Raw genomic sequence first — 22,172 nt, forward strand, 5'->3', positions numbered from 1 at the left:
CAGGAAATCCATTATTCTCGTTTACGGGTTTTATAAGATTTTCAATGCCGCTCCACCTAAACCAAACTAATTACAGACACGTTGAGTTCCCCGGGAGGCTCGGACTCTGTCGTTTGTCGAACAGAAAAACCCAGCCCGTAGAACACTCAACCTACATTCCGTCTCTCTTGTTTTTATTCGTCCAACTGCGAGTAAAGTGATGAGATGGCAACGTTGCCTTCGTTTTCAATCTACGGTCAGAATTTTACTGGAAACATTTTTCGTAAATTGTTTTTGTGTAATACGTTTTTTTTCTACCGCAAATATGCATGTATCTAAATTGGAATGTATTATTTGCTTTTAAACTTTTAAAGATCTAAAATATCGTAGAAGAGTCCTAAATATTAAAACATTCACGAATATAGGTGGATACGATTACTCACCAGCTATTCCAATATAACCAGCTAAGATTATAAAGTAAGTAGGTATAGAATTTCACGGTATTAAGCAGTACCCGTTTTGAAGATTTATTATTGGAACGAAGTTCCTTATGGGACTGTGCGGAGGGGTACCCTAACCGGGAAAAAACGTCCGTAACGTAAGATTTTTTCTATTTAGTTTGTTATCAACAAATTATGTCGCTGCACGTAAATTCAACAATTCCTGAATCGCGGTGACGAGGTGTTACACAGTTGATAGACGTTCTCGTATTTTTCTTGCTAAATCATACTTACCTGGCGTAGGGGATATCGTGATCATGCAGGCGGTTCCCCCAGGGCGAGGCTGCTTCATTGCACTGCGGAGTGGTTGACCCTTGCGATTATTTTATTTTTATTAATAGAAAAATCATAATAAAAAATGTATACCCGAATAATTATTTTCTTTATACCTCCGTAATCGAATAGAAATTAAAATTAATATTTTTATAATAAGGAGCTTCGTTCCTATCCGGTGTCCCACGACAACACACATTTTGTTTATAGTATGTTGTATGTTTTTTAAATGCAAATATGTTAAAAGGCAAACTAAAACCATTAAGGGTACTACCACAAAAGACGTATGTTATCATTTAAAAATTGAGGCCAACGTAATCCGTCCGTTACTCTTTCTGTGATTATACGGGTCTGAGCAAGATTGATGACCAGCCGACTGATGGCCGGACTTGGTCCTAAATCCATGGATTATGAGGCATAAATAGCAATTCATGGTTGTCCCTAAAACGAACTAGAACATTTATTTAACTCAGCATTTTGAGACAGTCGGTCGGTAATGAATTATAATGTTGAGGCGAGCGCGCGTTTAGGTCACCGGTAAGATTTTTTAATACGCTTATATTAGCTTCAGACGTATGTATGTATGTTGTATGTTTGTAACGGGATCTTTGAACATGATTTTGACCCCCTTCAAAACGTCGGATTAACTCGAAATTTGGTATACTTATTAAGGGCCGATGGCAATTCAATATCAAAAATAATTGAAAATTAATATTGAAAAAAATCAAAATTCAACTAAACAATTAAAAAAATATATTATATGTGTATCAGTAGTTATAAATATTTTATGAACAGATATGAGTAGAAAGGTTATTTTGATAATATCCTGAAAAGCACTCCACGCTTTTTCTATACTAATATTATAAAGAGGAAAGATTTGTTTGTTTGTTTGTTTCGAATAGGCTCCGAAACTACTGGACCGATTTGAAAAATTCTTTTTCCATTAGAAGCCGACATTGTCCCTGATGAACACAGGCTACATTTAAAAAAATTTTTTTTTTTTGGTTTCATGTGTGTTTTAATGTTTCCGAAGCGAGTCGAGGGCGGGTCGCTAGTTTACAATAAAATCATATTTTCTTACACTATTTTTTATTTTTTAGTTGGATTTTCTATAAAAGCGTATTTTGTTAGTTTTTTTAAACTATTATTTATTTTGTGACATTTTGTACGTTGAATTGTGATACAAAGGAATTTGTATTTCTACACTTTCATATTGTTAACTATTGTTGCCGGTATTGTGAAGTTGATGTTTTTATAATAAAATGTCAAAGCGTGAACTTTCATCTCGCATTTCTTATTACATTTCCATTTTATTATTTCCGACGTATCGAACAACACTTTACCGTTTTCGTGGTGGCGACTGATTTGTTATTATGGTGGAGGTTACTAAGGAGTACACTGTCTGTGTTTGGAAAAAGGTAATGCGACCAATTAGCGTGGTGTCATTATAATAAGTGTTGCAATTTAAATTTAATTTAATTTAAATTCCTTTCGACGGTAAAGATGTTCGTATTTTATTTCAATTAAATTATTGTGTATGTTATTCTTCGGTGGCGTTGACTTCGCGAAGAATCTATTGTGAATTTCATGCTACTCATTATGTTATTGTAAGCGAGATGAGTACTTCCAAGATTCTCGATTCTTTGAAATCATTAAGGAGAACATTCAAGAGCAAAGCTTAGTTATTTCTAAGAGCTTTAATTCTATGAAATTATGAATTTAACATTTCCAATGAAATTGTATTTTGTTTTATTGGTATTTTAATGGATGTGATAATGTTTTTCTTTGCTTGCGCATATTAATGGGCTTGATTTTATATGTAACCGTCGCTTATGTGAATGTACATATACTTAATATCCACGTTACATATGTAAATGATACCAAGTATAAAACTCTTGAAACATTTACGAGTAAAATATGATTTTTTTAATTTATTTTTTCTGGAAAATAAAGATGTTCTTGTAACAGTAAACCGTAGAACAGAAGAGATCCGACAAAAAGTTGAATCGCGCTAATGATATTTTCAGGATAAGTTTCATTCACAACTGCTGTTTGAAAAAATGATCGTGTAATGGTTTGCTTTGTTTGTGGTGAAGAAACTATTATTATATTTGTATTATTAACTAGCGACCCGCCCTCACTTCGCTTCGGAAACATTAAAACACACATGAAACCAAAAAAAAAAAAAAAAAATAAAAAAAAAAGTAGCCTATGTTCATCAGGGACAATGTCGGCTTCTAATGGAAAAATAATTTTTCAAATCGGTCCAGTAGTTTCAGATCCTATTCGAAACAAACAAATCTTTCCTCTTTATAATATTACTAGCGACCCGCCCTCGCTTCGCTTCGGAAACATTAAAACACACATGAAACCAAAAAAAAAATCGGTCCAGTAGTTTCGGAGCCTATTCGAAACAAACAAACAAACAAATCTTTCCTATTTATAATATTAGTATAGAGTATAGATAACATAACGTCTGTCTACCGAGGAAAAACACTCGCTCAATGAAAGATCTCTATGTCATTTACTCATTGCTCATTGCATGTAGCTCATTATATGAACATCAAAGTCTCTAATTCTTCATCAGGCCGTTTGGTCCCACTGTAATCTTTAAAATGGACGCTTAATTTGATATCTGGTCGTCAGCCGTCAAAACGGGAACGACAATGAGAGCTTACGCAATTTCCCGCAGTACGCATACGTCGGCACCGATCTATCAAGTAGGGAAAAGCGTGGGATTACTCGGGCGGACTTAAGCTTTACAAACGTTCCTTGAATTCCACGTTTAGCGACGCGAAACCAAGCCTTAATTAAGGAGCACCCTAACTCCTCATGACGCATCGGATACGTACGTTCAACCGGCTCGGCACAGTTTGTTTGGACAGTCAATACCCAGAAACGGATTAGGCCGAATTCACGTAGAGTTTGTTAGCAGTTAGCGTGTTTAATTTGAACACTAATCTCGTTGGATTATTTGTTTCGTAACAGTAACTAGTTATTATTGATGCTACTTTACCTTTGCACATGTTTCATTCGATTTTAATATCGATGGTTTTTTTTTATAAGACCTCTGCAGTTTTCAACGTACAAAAATAATATCAATTTAATACGAATTGAAAAACAAATCTACAAGCATTGGAAGAACTATATGATTTTCTCTTGAGCCGGGGTCGAATAGCTATCTCAGCCGAGGAATGTGCTAATAACAAGATCGAAAAACCGAACCGAGATAAAGTCGGTCTTTAGAAGGAGGGTGAATTTTAATTAAATGCGTCTACGGACATTAACGAGATGAAACCGGGGGATCTTTAATCGCGTGATTTGTTTGTCCCATCGCTCTAGACCCAATCATCAAACGGGTACGCTAAGTTTTGATTGCATCGTTTTTCATTTAGTTGCTAGGTGATTACATTAAGAGATTTTCTTATTCACTTTTTTTCTTTTGCTGACAAAAGGTATTGGAAATTATGCAATGGTACGGTTAGATCAGTCGCATTTTTTAGGTCATCATCGGCTAGGAGAACTTAGTTTCAACGAACTTGAAAAACATTTTGTATTAACGCCAGGCACGTTTTCATTGAATCGTATTTAGCGGAATATAACCACTACATAGTATAAAACAAAGTCGCTTTCTCTGTCCCTATATCTGTCCCTATGTATGCTTAAATCTTTAAAACTACGCAACGGATTTTGATGCGGTTTCTTTTAATAGATAGAGTGATTGAAGAGGAAGGTTTATATGTATAATAGCATTCATTAAATAGTGGAGAAATCAGTAATAAATTACAGTTTCCGAAGCGAAGCGAAGGCGGGTCGCTAGTTTTACAATATAACGCGATTCGTGCGAGATAATGTTTGTCACCGTTTTTTGATGCGTGCAAAGAAAATTTAATAGACAATGCGCGAAAATGTGTAAGTGTTAACGTTCACTCACATCCATTTTTTGGATCCTCAGCGTGAGAAAAGGTTTCGACAAAACAATGTCCCGATCTCGAGCCTTTAAAAGGATTCCGTATTTTCGATCTCGAAGGAACAATAAACCTATTTCTTTTTGTTTTATCTTTCACTCTGAAACGGAGGACGAATGATGCTTGGGGTCCGAAACTCGGATTATTTGTTCTGTGATATACGATTAGCTACAGAGTTGTCTTTGCTGTTTGTTTAGGTCTCTTGTCAAGCAACTTTGATTTAGTTCGGTTTGGCGAGCAGGATTGTTCAAGGTGGAAGGTCAGGCTACAGTTGTGTCAAATCGGTTATACTGTCAATAGTTGTAGGTCTTTTTGCAGGACTTCGCGTCAATCTACTAATATCAATATAATGGAGCTGGATAAGTGTATTTTTTTTATTTTGAGACTTTTATTTTGTACTAGCTGACTCGGCAGACTTCGTAGTGCCTCAATCGATAAATAAGACTGCTCCACCGTTCAAATCGAAACGCATTACTGCTTCACGGCAGAAATAGGCGGGGTGGTGGTACCTACCCGTGCGGACTCACAAGAGGTCACAATAATAGTTTAAAGAACGGAAATGTAAATCGACCAATTACTTTAATTTGTTTTTTTTTCTAACCTCTCAGTTACCTTTAAACAATAAAATATTCAAATGTTAGAATCCAATTTGTAGTACAAAACGACTGTGTTCAAATATGCATGGGGGTGCTTTGAATTGCAGTGTCCTAAAGAGGGCGAAGCGGGGTCACTTTATGTCGTCGAGGGTAAGAAAGAATGAAATTTATTATTTTACCCTATTGACTCATTATGCAGAGGACCCTCTAATATAATTTGGGGATTCATTGATTTTCCTCACTATTATGCAAACAAATAGTAATGTCATAATTTAGAGAAGTGTTATTAAGGTCTTCGATCTCTTGCCTCAAGGTGAGTGGCGGTTTTCAAATTGAGATGTGTTTGGGTTTCGTTTTCACAGCATATCATCATCCTCCTGCTCTTCTCCCAGTCACCTTGGTTCGGCGCAATATTTTCTCCTTCCATATTCCTCTATCATATTTGCTTCGCTCACTCCCCTCTTACACATATCGTCTTTCACGAAATCCATCCATTTTCACAGCATACATGCCCTAAAATTATTCCTTCCCTACTACGAGTCATACGATTTGCTATTGGACGCTACGAGCTATAACGCTTGTAGCAGTCAAAGCGCAGGTCAACGCATCATTGCATATCTCAAAAAAAAAAAAAGAAAATCGTCAAACTAGTGCAATAAAAAAGAGAACACATCGTATTCACTGCAGCATAAGTTTGTATTTTCCTGATATTAATTTAGTAAAATTTTTCTTTGCCATTTTCTGTCTCCTTGTTCAGCGGTCTCAACTATTTTTCTCCGCTTCGGTTTGTCTTCTTTGGAACGTCATCTTTGGAAATATGGAACTTTCTAGTCTTTTAACTATTTCTATCGCTTCGTCTCTTTGGATATTCGGAATAGATTCTCAGGTTTTTTACTCTTTCGCAGTAGTAAATATTTAATGACAAATGTTGCGGAAATTGAAAAAAAACTATTGAATATTCATTTTTCGTATTCAGAAGCATATTTTTTTTCCAGTATAAAACACGAAATTTGAATGGCTTGATCAACACTGACGCTTCGAACTTGACTGAGCAAATACGAAATTGCGAAGCGTTGCATCGAAGCCTTTATTGTGAAATTAATGTTATGAGATGTATTGATATGTATTTCTTATCTATGTATCTTTCTATGTATTTGTATGTATGTATCTATGTATTTATTTTAGCAATGTAATTTATAACCTAGTGTTCATTTTACTCATGTCTACTGTAATTCTTTAAATTGTCGCCATGTATTAACTTCATCACAGCTACGCACTTCTTGAATCTTTCACTTCATCAACGAGGATTAACTGGAAGAGAATGCCTGCATGGCGTTAAGTTCGCCTTTGTACAATATTTGTGCAATAAAGAATTTTCATTCATTCATTCATTCATGAGATTTACCATATTCTAAAAGAAAATAAACGGGATAGATATCTGATAATAATAATTTTTTTAATGGCGCTTACATTACGAGGATGCTACGAATACCGTGGACTGCCATGAGAACTAATGAGTCCATTCTAAAATGCAGCCGTTGTAACTATACTTGAGACCTTCGAACTTAAATCTCAAGGTGGGTGGCGCATTTACGTTGCAGATGTTTAAGGGCTCCAATAACCACTTAACACCAGAGGGGCTGTGAGCTCGTCCACCCATCTAAGCAATAAAAAAAAGGAAAGGGAGCTAAACATCCGAAAAATGCTTTCTTCCATCTGCCGGCAACGTGTTATGAGCTTCTTCGGACACATCATGCGGTCTCCCAGCCATGAATTAGAGAAGTTCAAAATTGCGGGTCGCATAGAGGGCAAGCGCGCCGTGGGCAGAACACCAGCCAGATGGTCAGATCCAGTAAGACAAGCACTTGATGGTAGTCTGTACCACGCGGTCCATGCCACCCATGGTCCACACCATGCTAACGGTAGGCAGCGGCTTGGTTCTGCCCTTGGCATTGCTGACGTCCATGAGCGACGGTAACCGCTCACCATCAGGTGGGCCGTATGCTCGTCTGCCTACACGGCAATAAAAAAATAATCTAACACAGTGGAAGAACGTTACATGTGGTCGCGATCCTCAGCAGTGAGAGAACGACATAGAAGAAGACATTACGAAGACATAGTAATGTGTTCATTTAAGAAATGCTTACCTCAACATTTTATTATTATGCTTCCATTTTACGACGGTGTTACGGCTGTATTGTAATTACACGAGACCCTTAGTAATCCGAGTGCGTTCGTATATTCACAACGTTATTTACGTTTGGCTGTTGCTTTTTATGGTTTAATGTACAAAATATTACATAGATCTGCTCCGTGGGCACACTTAAGGTTATTGCTTCAGAGCATTCGTTGTAAAAGCACTTAGAAGAATGAGTTAGTGCTGTGTGCAAAAAAGATTTGGTGGTGCTTTGAAGTTGAGCGTTGATTTGTTCTTGAAAAAGCATTTGTCGAAACGCTTGAATCCAGTTGCTTTGTTTGTCGTGCACGAGAAAATCAGCTCACTAATCGCTGAGTATTGGGTCTATAATAGGAATGCTGGAGTAATCACTTAGTATTGGATTTACAATAGCAGTGCTGTTGCCATCCCTAAAACATAGGATTGAAGTTTCAAATGTACAAACAGTAACGCTTTTTTTTCTCTACGACAAAAATCTTAATCTACTAAGTTATACTCTAGAGCTGGAGAGATGGATGGAATAATCTGGATTGTACGACACATGTAATAAATAATGCACATACATTATTTATAGATAAGCAACTCAAGCACTCAACAAAAATATTTACGGGCGTCGGCCTCTAGATGGCGTTCCTTCGATTAGTTTACCATTGCTCTTGTAGATGGCAGTAACATATTACCTATCCTATATTTTATTTTTAATGTAGGACTTTGTAAATTTTCGGAAACCACATATTGATAAAATTCAATCAATTTATCTATAAAAAATAAAGACTTGTATGACGTATTAATTTTTTTTCTTCTGTGTTTAGTTATACAATAATTAAAAGCCTTAACTTTAACAACATATAAGTTTAGGGACATCCGCTACAAGATGTCGCTAGTTTCCATATAGAAAAAATATTTGTCTTAAAGTATCGCAGGCCCTTTGGTCTGGTTCTCAAGTGGCGACCGCGCAACGGAAAGCACAGCGTAGATAGATCGCCTCCCAAGTGGTGGACCAAGGACCTGCTAACTCAACTGGATACAGGTCACGCAGAACCGGTTATCGTGACGAGCCTCCTTCGGGAAGGCAATGTCCAGGAGTGAACATCTGCGGGCGATAAAAAAAAGGATAATGCAGTCAATGATATGCCCAACCATTGTGGGTGCTCATGGTTAACAGTAACGTCAAGGATACATAACTTACTCCTATCCTTGAGTTGAAATATCTCTTGCCAGTTCCTAATCCGGCATACGACATGCATGGAACTCGAAACACTTAAGAAGCGAGGATCTGGGCTAGAAGAATGTTCTCTCTCACGCTCACTTGCTTTTGCAAAACAGTGCACTCGCAAAAGTTTGTGCGACAGGACACAGAGTGGCTCAATAATGTTACAGCAAATAAATAAAGAAAAACAAAAAAAAATACTATAACATTGTTTCTCTATAAATGTATATATGTAAGGAATTTGTGTATGTATATGTATGTGTGTATGTGTATGTGTATATATATATTTCAATTGACTGGTACACCGCGTGTAATTAGTTTCCTAACGATTATTTTCCACCTGATGGTTGTCAGGAAGAGATCGCTCTTAGCGATAAGACCGCCAATTGTACTTTTTTTGTATTTAATGTTACGCATCGTTTCTTTTGTTGGTGTACAATAAACTCTAATAATTATCTCTCACTCTCTCTATAATATATAGCTGCTACAGTCTTTATATCAACATTCATGATAGGAGCAACCAGATAGACTACAAAAAAATAAAATGCAACTCATTTCAATATATTACCGAATTAAATTTTATGCGAAACACTTTACGTGGTTTATTGGAACACATTAGATTATTCTACAGAAAAATAGCTTCTCCACACGATTACTCGAGACGAATGCTTTATTTTCGGCACGCCTATGTGCCTATGTAATACTGAGTTCGTTTTGAATTGATGTAGTTCGAGCCAATTCCAACGTACCGAGTTTTTCGGATCAGCCGTCTCCTGAGGAACGAAGTGACAAATTGTATTACATGCATACTGACAGCTTCGATAAGATTACATTTATAGCTATCTAGGGACGTCTGGGGCATTTTGTTTATTAGTTATATAAATTATCGAAAGAAAAATTGAGTGTCAGAACGTTGGAACTATTTTTTATTTCTATTTACTATTTTTAGTTTATTGTGATATTAAATTTCGCGTTTGTTTGCCGGACAGACTGTGATTAATACAGTAATCTTTTTTTTTATTGCTTAGATGGGTGGACGAGCTCACAGTCCACCTGGTCTTAAGTGGTTACCTGAGCCCATAGACATCTACAACGTAAATGCGCCACCCACCTTGAGATATAAGTTCTAAGGTCTCAGTATAGTTACAACGGCTGCCCCACCCTTCAAACCGAAACGCATTACTGCTTCACGGCAGAAATAGGCAGGGTTATGGTACTTACCCGTGCGGACTCACAAGAGGTCCTACCACCAGTAGGAATCATAGAATCCTAGATTTTTCAATAGACACGAATATGGATGTTGTGTAACATCCATGTTCGTGTCTATTGAAAATTCAATTATCAAACTTTACAAGACGCGGCTGAACGAGACTGTATTACGTGTGACGTCATTCGGGCGTAAAATAAGCGACTAACCTTTTTTTTAGTTAGGGATTTTTTCTATATACTGGCTCACTCATGGACACTGGCCAACGGACGTTTCTCGTTGAAAACCTCGCTTGAAGAAGCATATGACCTAGATAAATAGTATGTATACTTATGTAAGTATATGAAGGGTTTGTCTCGCGTATTTTTTTATTTACATTTTTTTATTGGTGTCATGTTGCATGTAGGTATACGGGAAAATCTCAAAGGGAAAATCTTCTACCGAGCGGGTGATATTGCTCGGTAGACCGACGGTTCGAATGTTGTTGTTCGGAATTTGTATATATGCAAGGATATCTTGAAAATGTCGTAAGCGAGGTTCAGGCATCTGTCAATAACCTATGTTGTATGATGCCAACCGCCACAACATCAAATCGTGAGGAGAAAAGTCATGGATGGATGTGGTCACGAGCGTCGTACCTCGTGCCCCTACGACTGAGAGAGGATGTCATTCCCAAAACTCAGACAAATCTAACGGATATTTTTTATGTTAAAAGGCTTAGGTTCTAGAGAGTCACAAAGAATTAGGCATAATATATTTATTGAAAATGATTTGTTCCATTTAATTACGAAATTCGTTTCGCTGAACTAACGCCAAAATGAATCAAGTTCTGGAAGCCAATCATCCCAGTCCGCCGGTACGGGAACAGCCTTGGCCAATCCAATTAGGGCTTTCGGGCGAAATTTCCCTTATTTCAATTTGAATTAAGTATAATTGACACGAAACTTAGCGTGACTCCACTTTGTCACCGATAGCCCGTTCCTTCATAAAGATACAATAAAATTATGGCCCGAATAATTGGACTGTTGACATTGGTAAGTTATGGTTCAGGTCAAAGTGATAAAATAAAGTCTATTATTTTCAAACGAACGAGGCTTTATACAATTACGTTTTAAGGTTTTGATTGATATGGCTGCTTCAATTTGTTTTGCCTAATAACAATCTGATTACCTCTAGATTACCGTAATAAAATCTACGATACGGGCAAGTATCAACATTTCATTACCAGCGCCAAATATAATTAATACTGAGACGCCATGTGAGAGAAAAATTCTCTGTAGAAATAAAAGTTCCAAGCGATTGTTTGTTGGATATTTACGTCGACCATGTTCCGATGAGGCCGCTTGAGGCAGTTTTCGTGTTAGTTACAATTCTGTAATTCTTGAACGAGAATTTAAACTTTCTAAAATCCCTTTCGTTACTAACCTGGAAAATTCAGTTTGAACTAGAGGCTGTAGTGATCCTTTGTGTGAAATTGTCCACATGTATCTAGGTTTATCCGTGACACATATGGTTTACGATTTGCGGTCGACAACGGACCGAAACGTTTCTACCGTGATTGTCGAAGGTGATGCTATGCTACGTGATGCGAAAAGATCGCTTGTGAAATATTCAAAGGTACATTTGTTATAATAAAAAGGAAAACTATTCTAAGGTTCTTTTACTGGTGGTAGGACCTTTTGTGAGTCCGCACGGGTAGGTACCGTCACCCCGCTTATTTCTGTTTACTGGTGGTAGGACCTTTTGTGAGTCCGCACGGGTAGGTACCATCACCCCGCCTATTTCTGCCGTGAAGGAGTAATGCATTTCGGTTTGAAGGGTGGGGCAGCCGTTGTAATTATACTGAGTCCTTAGAACTTATATCTCTAGGTGAGTGGCGCATTTACGTTGTAGATATATAGGCTATCTATAGGCTCCAGTAACCACTTGACACTAGGTGGGCTGTGAGCTCGTCCACCCATCTAAGCAATAAAAAAAACCGTTTGATTTCATTCATACAAATTAGTAAGTTTTTTATGCTTGTATTTATAATACAGGTCAGAGCATTACCAGTTGTCGTCGAGCTAAGAATTGGTGCGCTCGTATAATTAATCTACATATTTTGTCATATAAATCCTATCGCAAAATAAGTTCTGTGCTTCGGTTAAAATTAAATTTCTGTTTAGAAAACAGTCGAAGTTTGAAATTTGAAGAACGAATAACGAAGAACTCATTTCACTGGTCAATAAATAAATTGTATCGCTTCGTATATGCAGGACAGGGTCTTTAAATTGTGGCTCTAACAAAAATAGACGTAGGTTGTGCCTGTGGAATGTAATATCAAGTAGAAATAATACCTGTGAACCAGACTGGAATCTCTAACAGAGGCAGAGGTGACCTTTAGATATTTGCAGCTATATTTTTAGTGGTGTGGCAAAAGCTGTCGCGTTAAGTGTTGTAAATAGGTTTGTCCTTTTTTATTTTTAAACTAGATACAACTGAGTATTGACCACCGTGAAATGTGTGATTAGCCTGGCGTGATGGGGGTGAAATAATTCCCCGATGTTTTGACTTAAGATATTGTAAATTATTTTATAGCAATGGTTTTACTGTCTTATGGCTTAGTAAATAAAACAAGAATTTGTATTGCAGAAAATTGTACTTAAATCTTTAAACCTTCCAAAACATAACCACGTAATAATCAATAAAATTGGCGTTCCTTAGCCTAATCTCACATTGCTTTGCACCAATTGAAAGTTTTTAATTATTGATGGCACTTTTATAAACTTAACTACGATAGCTTTAGAAATAACTCACTTAAAACTAACCAGAATCATCGTTGTGAGCGCAATCACTGAAGAAATGTACGAAAGGTGACTATTTGATGAAACGGCTTGAGCGGTATCTTAAGTTAGTTGATACAGTATTGATATTACAGTGTATAACTTCAGTATCATCAAGTTAACGACTGGACTCTTGTATTGGAGACGAAACAAGAAAAAATCTTTGTTTTATATTTCACTAGATTGAATTACTTTTTTAAATGTAAATTTCAAGGTCATCAGCATCTTCAACAATTGCTCACCTTGGACTTAATGTACGCGGCATAGATAATACACATAAACTAGGTACGCGGCGATCAAACTAGACTTTAAATCACTAATTATTATTGCAATCCCTGACTGTATAAGTAAATAAACCTTTTGCTTAATTAAAATACTGTAAACTCAATACTACAGTCTACATTTTTTTATTTTTTTTTATTGCTTAGGTGTGTGGACGAGCTCACAGCCCACCTGATGTTAAGTGGTTACTGGAGCCCATAGACATCTACAACGTAAATGCGCCACACACCTTGAGATATAAGTTCTAAGGTCTCAGTATAGTTACAACGGCTGCCCGACCCTTCAAACCAAAACGCGTTACTGCTTCACGGCAGAAATAGGCGGGGCGGTGGTACCTACCCGTGCGGACTCACAAGAGGTCCTACCACCAGTAAAATACAACAGTAAAATACAAAATACTACATATTTCAACGTTTCCTTAAGTTCAACGCCCACTAGCTCAGCTCCTGTCTCCTATCCTCATATCCTATAAGCACGTCATTACGGATCCTCCCGATCGATTAACGGTGCTTTTAGGTACCTCAAGCACCGGTCACCGTCCTTGCCGAACCCGTCGCTTGCGACGAAGGGCTCGACGAGTAAATTAACCTATAGACACAGCCCACTGAGCTTCTCACTGGATCTTCTCAGTGGGTCGCGTTTCCGATCCGGTGCTAGATTCTGCGAAGCGCTTCTCTTGCTAGGGCCAGTGTTAGCAAGACTTGCGGTTTGAGCGCCGAGAGCTTAGTACACGTTAAGGTGAAGCTGAAATAGCCCATTAAGGCATCAGCTTAGGTAGAATAAAAATACATTACAGTTTTCGTGGTGGAAACGCTAGGAATAATATCGAGGGGTGAAAGACTATTGGTTTAAGCAACATTTTGCTTAATACGCGACATTTATCTTTGTAATTAAAGGTGCGTTTTATTTGATATTAGTATCGGCAGTTCTATGTAGGTATTTTATTGAACTTCAATTATTAAGTTTATTCCATTCAAATAGCTGAATAAGTTTTTTGTTATGATATTTATTCGAAATTTTAAACGTTAAATAAAATCAAATCTCCTGTAAAGTTGCAAAAATGTTGCATAATAAGACAAATGGCCTATCATCCCTCAATATAATAATGTTCCTAATTTAATTATTCATGCGTTATGAGTTTCGGTTTGAAGGGTGGGGCAGCCGTTGTAACTATACTTGATACCTTAGAACTTATACCTCAAGGTGGGTGGCGCGTTTAAGTTATAGATGTCTATGGGCTCCAATAACCACTTAACGCCAGGTGGGCTGTGTGCTCGTCCACCCATCTAAGCAATAAAAAAAATTAACAGAATTATTTTTCGATTTCTCGCCTTGTGTAGAAGAATGTTGTGGAAACATTTCTGTTTTCACTAACATATTTATTACTGAGTCTATGCGGTGCTCTACTAATAAATAGTTTAGCTAAAGTTAGCTGCAACCAAAGTTGGGCTTTCCGGCTGCGGCATGTCGAGGCGAACACGACACCAAAATGGAGGAGAACGTTTACAACTATGCGACAGTGCTTTTCCGTGTTTACATTTAACAACTTTAAGTAAATTATATTATTATATTTGCGCGATAAAGGAACAATTGTGTAAATGAAAATGGAGCAAATAAAAATACAGTTTAATTACTGGTGGTAGGACCTCTTGTGAGTCCGCGCGGGTAGGTATCACCACCCTGGCTATTTCTACCGTGAAGCAGTAATGCGTTTCGGTTCGAAGGGTGGGGCAGCCGTTGTAACTATACATGAGGCCTTAGAACTTATATCTCAAGGTGGGTGGCGCATTTACGTTGTGGATGTCTTTGGGCTCCAGTAACCACTTAACACCAGGTGGGCTGTAAACTCGTCCACCCATCTAAGCAATAAGAAAAAAATAAAAAAAAGAGACTATTATCGTATAAAATCATAAATGTGTGTGTATATAGCCGAAAAATAACAATATTTTGCGTTTATGAAAAAAAAAAAAAAACACATACATACAACATAAGCAGGTTCCCGCAGCGGTCGCTTTATTACCTTCCTTCAGCCGTAACTTTGTAGGTTTTACGAGGAAGCCGTGTTCTGCTAAATATTTAGGCAATAATTACATAAGTAGACTGAGTATACGCACGTATATGCACACGTACGTATTTGTGTGTGCAAGGAGTACGTACGTACACCTTTGTGATGCTCCTGTGGCGGTATGGGCCGCCTTCGTGTACGAATATTGAACGTACGTATGAAACACGTTATGGCCCTGGTTTCGTTTAATTAAAATTGTTGTTTACTTTCGTTACGAAGACACTGAATGTAATTTACGATTCGGAAGGTTAAGAACTTAAACGCGGGTGCGGTTTTTGCAATTAGGTACGTACATACGTGAATTATAAAAAGAGCTGTTGCGAGGATATGGGATTTTTTATTCAAACGTGGTTGGCGGGATTCACGTTGTGATGTCTATGACCCGGTAACCATTTTACAGTAGACGGTGCGTAAGTTCATTATCCCCATCTATGCTATAAAAAATCTGAACGTCCAAATTTGGTATCTTATTGTTTAGCTGATAGTCTCTTTTAGATAGATGATCTTTTATGATCTTTTAGATAGATTATCTAATAGATATTTTTTTGAAGAAAAGTATTTAGATTTAGCCAACGCATATAAATTACTTCTAATTTAAAATTCAACTGTAAATCTTTTAGCTCGGTTTAACGCGAGTGACGTTGATAGAGCGAAGGCTAATCGCTCAGAGAAACACTCAACTTTTTAAGCTTATCGGTCAAACGTACAGCTGGCGTGCGACTAAAATTGTTTTCACTAAAACCATTTAACTTTGAGACCTTACTTCTTGAAGTAGGGCTTCGAGAAGTGTTATATTTATAGCTTGTGGTTTTCTATCATGCGTACTAAGTAATGCTTTAAACATACCTAATATAATCTAATAAATTTCAAGGGAACGCGATTTAAATAAAACGTTTTACGGTGAGTTCATAAGAATTGAACGCTTGTAAGCAAATATAATACCTGTCCTGACAGATTCCACTGAACATGTTTGACGTTCGTTTTATTATTTGCTAGCTGACCCGGCAGACTTCGTAGTGCCTCAATCGATAAATAAAAGACCTAAACTTTTGTATAAAATAAACTTAAAACAAACAAAAGGAATCCGTCCGGCGGGAGACACATCAAAGGAAAAACATTTTTTTTATTTTTATTTGACGCCGAGCATTTTCATATTTATCTACCATTTAAACCTTCTCTGGACTTCCACAAATAATTCAAGACCAAAATTAGTCAAATCGGTCCAGCCGTTCTCGAGTTTTAGCGAGACTAACGAACAGCAATTGATTTTTATATTAAGTATATAGATTAAAACATATTTACTGAAGACTTCATCTTTTAAGCGCTTTTACATTTTATCTTAGTTTTGGGGAATCGTTATTAATTTTTGCTATCCCAAATTCAGACTTTAATTCATGAAGTTTAGTTGAGATGGTAAAAAACAAACAGCCTTCGAATTAATAATTAACGTAAATCAAGACTAACGTTATTCGAGTACTTAGAATTCGAAATACGAATCACACATTTTCAAATAATCTCTGTGGTTTTTCGAACTTTACATACAAAAAAAAAAAACATTTTATAACAATTTTACAAATAAAACAAATATAAACATTTTATGTCCTTCTTTAAAAGAGGCTTGTGGACAGTATTAAGCGGTAGGCAGCGGCTTGGCTCTGCCCCTGGCATTTCTGAAGTCCATGGGCGACGGTAACCACTCACCATCAGGGGGGGCCGTATGCTCGTCTGCCTACAAGGGCAATAAAAAATAAATAAAAAAAAACTAGCCTCTCTCTCTCTCTCTCTCTCTTTTGGGCCCACGAACTATTTTTGTGCAAAAAGTCCTTTTGTATACATCGTTGTTACCTACAAGGGTAATGATATTTGTTGTACCCGTATCGACTGATCTGTCTATGCCTTGGCTCAAATCTTGAAATGGGTACCAGTTTTTATAAATAAATGAGTATTCACGAATTCCTTCAATATGTTGTACTTAGTCGTGTAGGATTCCTATATTCTTACATTCACAAAATTATTAAATTTATATTATTACTGTTAGTGGGGCATATTATGACTCTGCGTGGACAATAAATACCATCCACTATCCTGCCAATTTTGCTTCCAGCTTTAGGGGATAAACACGAGGAGGGATCAGCAAGGAGGCAGAACGACATACTCCTTGGTAAGAAAAAGAAAATACTGGCAGGTATAGCTCAGATACATATTTGTAATATTGATAAAGAAAAAAATCTTCGATTCTCTGTTTTTCTGAATGTAGTCATTTGCTTGCTTCGTGTCGGAACGTGTTCTCAAAAATGGAGAAAAACGAAGAGCGAGTCGTTATTAAATACCTTTGTTTAAAAAAGTTTGAAGCCTTGGAAAAGCGCTGGACTCGATACGTAGAGAGACTCGAAGACTATGTAGAAAAATAAATGATTATGTTATCAGTAGTCATTATATTCTATCTGATTCTCACTACTTTTTGATCCTCCTAGTATCTAGAACTATTGAGAATTTGACCTCCTTCCAAATATTTCTAACACACCCAATCAGTTTCGCCGGAGAATCAAACTCGAGGCACATTTAGTCAGGATCACCAGCCATAAGAAGAACAACTCAATAAAATAACGTATCTGAAATTTGAATTTTCAACAGAAACAAAATATAGCCTTACATTTAGCACGGTAAAGTCTAATTTTGTTCGTAATCGAATTCAAACATTATTCTTTACGTTTGTGAGTTTTGTGAATTTAAAATACGTAGACTAGTTTTCGGTTGCGGAGTGACGGAAATAAAGCTTGAAAAGCTGTCCGATCGGCCGGAACGGCGGCCGACACGTCCGTGTTTAGCGGCCGGACGTGTACCGAACCGGTTATGGCCACGAAGCTAGCGTCTATATGATCATACGCTATTCTCATACAATTATTTATGTATTTTCTAAAGCTATGGAGCTGTGTTCGTGTGGAAGCTGTCGTAGCCAATAAGTAAGATGCGCCCAAAAGTAAATTTCTAAAATTACCATTGGTAGGTGTATATTTTGTTTTTGCAGTGCAGCTGTCATGCGATATGATGTGAAGCTTAACTGAAGGACACGCTGAGTTTCTCGCCGGATTTTCTCAGTGGGTCACGATTCCGATGCGAAGATTCAGTGAAGAGTTGCACATGCTTGGGCAGATTTGGCCAAGTCTCTTGGCTGAGTTCTGAGCGCTCGCCTACGAGCCCTGTGAATCAGAATAGCCCCTCAAAGTAATTACTTGTGAACAGGAAAGTAAAAGAAAGTCCTATTAATCAAAGAAAAGGCACATCTGTTATCCGTTGAAATCTATTAAGACTTCGAGTTATTTTTCTATGAATGTGCCCGTCATACTTAAATTCTGATTCGTATAGAATAATAAAGTTCAGCGCCGTCTCCCTCACAAGTAAATAGATACCATAGTTGCTTATCAAAATAATATTAATGTACAATTTTATATAATTTAACCCGCAAAATAATAATTTGCGTAATTACTGGTGGTAGGACCTCTTGTGAGTCCGCACGGGTAGGTACCACCACCCCGCCTATTTCTGCCGTGAAGCAGTAATGCGTTTCGGTTTGAAGGGTGGGATAGCCGTTGTAACTATACTGAGTCCTTAGAACTTATATCTCAAGTTGGGTGGTGCATTTACGTTGTAGATATCTATGGGCTCCAGTAACCACTTAACACTAGGTGGGCTATGAGCTCGTCCACCCATCTAACCAAAAAAAAAAGTCTTAATAATTTTTAGTTTAATGGCCCAACAAATGTAACTTTGCTAACACTCGTCTGCCGAGCTTATGTTTAATAACAGCATAAAGCGTTCGTTTTATAAATTTACATACTGTAGCTCTGTAAATAGAATTTGTTCTACATAATTCCCCTTTCTCCGAGTATTCAATTTATATACACGGCATCTTCACATCGTTTTGGGCTGAGAGACTGAGTAACTATGAGTGATTACGAATAAAATAGGCTTTCTATAATATAAGCTTGACTAACCATCTAATAGACTGGCATGATACTCACAATTTCTCATTAATCACATTGAATCAATACGCTTCGTCTTAGGTGTTCCAGAATAAGTCCAGCTATCATTGCTCGAACAAATAAATCCGATATATTAAAATTTACCTAAATTTAAACTAAATATGAGATTGATTTTATTATATAAAAATGAAGGTTTGTGGCTATGTGCCTGGTATTGATCGTGTCCACTTGCCGTGGTCAACATCTTCACTGCCGTAGAAAGCAATACAGACATATAATCGACTGTAGAACCACTTGACCACTTAAAATGACCGTCTTTTAAGAAAATACTTCACAGACAATCGTCTCTCCCCTGTTAGACTTATCCAGTTCAAGATAAATTCCTTTCTGTTTACATTCGCCGGTCTTATTGGGTCTCAGGGCTTGCTCCAGCGCTAAGTGGACATCCTCGAGTGCTGTTTGATCAGGAGGGATTATCTTTGCTCTTTTCTATCCTTCGTCCACTCAATCAAAAGCAGCGCGGCTCAAGACAAACGTTTCTACTTTGCGATGTTTGGATATTTAGGAATTTCGGTTTGGAAATAGGATTACACTGAGAGGGCCATTCATTTGAATCCGTGAATGTTGAAAGACCACACTTCATTTGAATCCGAGAATGTCGAAAGACCACATTCTGTGGAAGGATGTTTGTTGAAATGTTTTTTTCTTATATTATGTAATTTGATTTATGTTTTAAGAAACATTCATTAGCGACTGACGTAGCCATTGAGAATCAAAATTAAGGCAACGAACTCATATATTTTCGAGTTGTTAAACATTTATTTTTATTTGCGGTGAAAAATTCAACGAAATCGATATCCACCTGAGCGTTCTCGACTTTATCCTGCATTTAGTATTCGTTTCACGATCTGAGAGTGTTACGGTCTCCTTCGAAAAAAGGTACTCTGTAATTTTATTTCCCGACCAAAATGTAGTTACCGAAGTAACTGATACTTTTGTAAGGGATATTTTCGGACGGGATATCAAGTTCTGTTTTTGATCAGCGACCGAATTGAGTTTACAGTCATCGTTCGAAATTTGGTTTATTATTAATTATTTATTTACTAGCGACCCGCCCTCGCTTCGCTTCGGAAACTGTAATATATTGTTGATTTCTCCACTATTTAATGGATGTTATTATACATATAAACCTTTATCTTCAATCACTCTATCTATTAAAAAACCGCATCAAAATCCGTTGCGTAGTTTTAAAGATTTAAGCATACATAGGGACAGATATATAGGGACAGAGAAAGCGACTTTGTTTTATACTACATATGTAGTGATTATTATATAAGAGATATTACTGTTTGTGTTTGTAATTTATATTAGGTTTTTTTTATTATTATTGCTTAGATGGGTGGACGAGCTCACAGCCCACCTGATGCTAAGTGTTTACTGGAGCCCATAGACATCTACAACGTAAATGCACCACCCACCTTGAGATACAAGTTCTAAGGTCTCAGTATAGTTACAGCGGCTGCCCCACCCTTCAAACCGAAACGCATTACTGCTTCACGGCAGAAATAGACAGGGTGGTGGTACCTACTCGTGCGGACTCACAAGTGTATCAGGATATAAATTAGGAGATACGCGTGCATTCCTAAGTTCATGTTACTGCTCCTACATCCTTATTATCAAATTGTTACATTCACTTAAGCTTTATTTTAGTGGTAAAGTCCTAAAGTTCCCTTTCTGTATTTTAAGTACTAGAAATGCCCAATCTTAAAAGTATGCAGGAAGGGGTAGTTCCACTTTGGTTAAATTATTACCTCGGGCGCGAAGTAATGGCGCGTATCTTTGGTTGGTAAGGTAGACCGGCCATTGTGTACAAATTATGTTTTGAAGTCGGCGGCAATAGTTGTCAGATGGTGAAGTACATTAAATTGTGATTAAAAAGGTGATTTTGGTCGAAATCTTAACGCAAAAAATACATATTATTATTTTAGTGTGTGCATTTTGCCTTTTAGTTCCTAACGAAAATTAAAGCATTTTTGTTAGATTTTCGTATTTTTTTAATTGGATGCTACAATAAGAATTTGTAAATAATTGGTATGAATTTAAAAATGTCGTGTTCCATATTGAACTTCGCTATTATTTTTTCATGAAGTTTCATTTGATGTACACCGTCCATCATATTCAGTTTCAATTACCTTTAGGAATGGACTTGTAAAAGTAGACCATGTAATTAGCCTCATTAGATACATTTTAGATTTATTGTAATGTATATTTTTTAGATATTGGCGTCTTTAAGGCTACACAGTACTTCAAAGAAGGCAAGCGGGAGAAAAACGTATTCTATGGATAATGGAGTAATAGCCGTGTGATGAATGTAATTATTATATCATATAGCTTTACCCTTGTTTATTTCAAGCCTGTCTGTATCATAGTAATTTTAATTAAATATTACAGTAACGAACTTCGTAGTAATATATAATTATTTTTATATTTTAGCACATAAGCTGCTGTCAATGCCTGTGCGATACAAACTAGGGGTTTTTTTTTCAGAAATTTCTAGATATTTTATTAGGGAAATTTCGTTTTTTGTGACCGTTTCCTTAGTTCGTCACACGGCCCGTTTGTCACCGCCTCAGACACTAACAAGTAACAACCCTCCGATAAAAGTTCTAGTCACGTGCTATGACTTTCATTCGACTTTACGTTTGTTTACGTAATGTTTGTTACCGTCTTGTTCCGCTCTCTCTTTTATATATTTGTTTGACATCTCAGTAAATTATGAGCCCTTCGGATGTTTTGTTTGTGTTTGTCGATTGTCGTAACGCGTAGCCGAAAAGTTTTTAAAGTAATAAAAATCAATTAGATCATTTTACGTTTTAATTTGAAATGGAATTCGGTAATGGCATGTTTGTATTGGGATTGGGATATTGTTTGTAAAGTGGATTTTTTTTTCATTTATTTATTGCGTAGATGAGTAAATGAGATTAGGGATTTAATTGGTGCCATGCTCCTCGAGACATGTCGAAATCTCAATTGTATTAGGGATTGTTTTGCCAGTTTTGGACCCATCACTACTTCTCGGCATAAATAGACAAGATTTTAGTAACCGTGTAG

The 22,172-nt window shown here is 36.9% G+C and overlaps 1 long non-coding RNA gene and 1 other non-coding gene across 2 annotated transcripts; one reads left to right on the plus strand and one right to left on the minus strand.

The window, feature by feature from the left end:
• Positions 1-705: 705 nt before the first annotated feature.
• On the plus strand, positions 706-863 carry LOC119630390 (U1 spliceosomal RNA). Its single transcript, XR_005246150.1, has one exon. It is a non-coding gene; the product is annotated as a U1 spliceosomal RNA (small nuclear RNA).
• Positions 864-9,256: 8,393 nt separating this feature from the next.
• LOC134201157 (uncharacterized) lies at positions 9,257-10,252 on the minus strand. The gene is made up of 2 exons (XR_009976375.1): positions 10,119-10,252; positions 9,257-9,475 (listed from the first exon to the last, which is right to left on the minus strand). It is a non-coding gene; the product is annotated as an uncharacterized LOC134201157 (long non-coding RNA).
• Positions 10,253-22,172: the final 11,920 nt, after the last annotated feature.

Source organism: Bombyx mori, chromosome 23, assembly GCF_030269925.1.
Source record: "Bombyx mori chromosome 23, ASM3026992v2".
Classification (NCBI taxonomy): domain Eukaryota; kingdom Metazoa; phylum Arthropoda; class Insecta; order Lepidoptera; family Bombycidae; genus Bombyx; species Bombyx mori.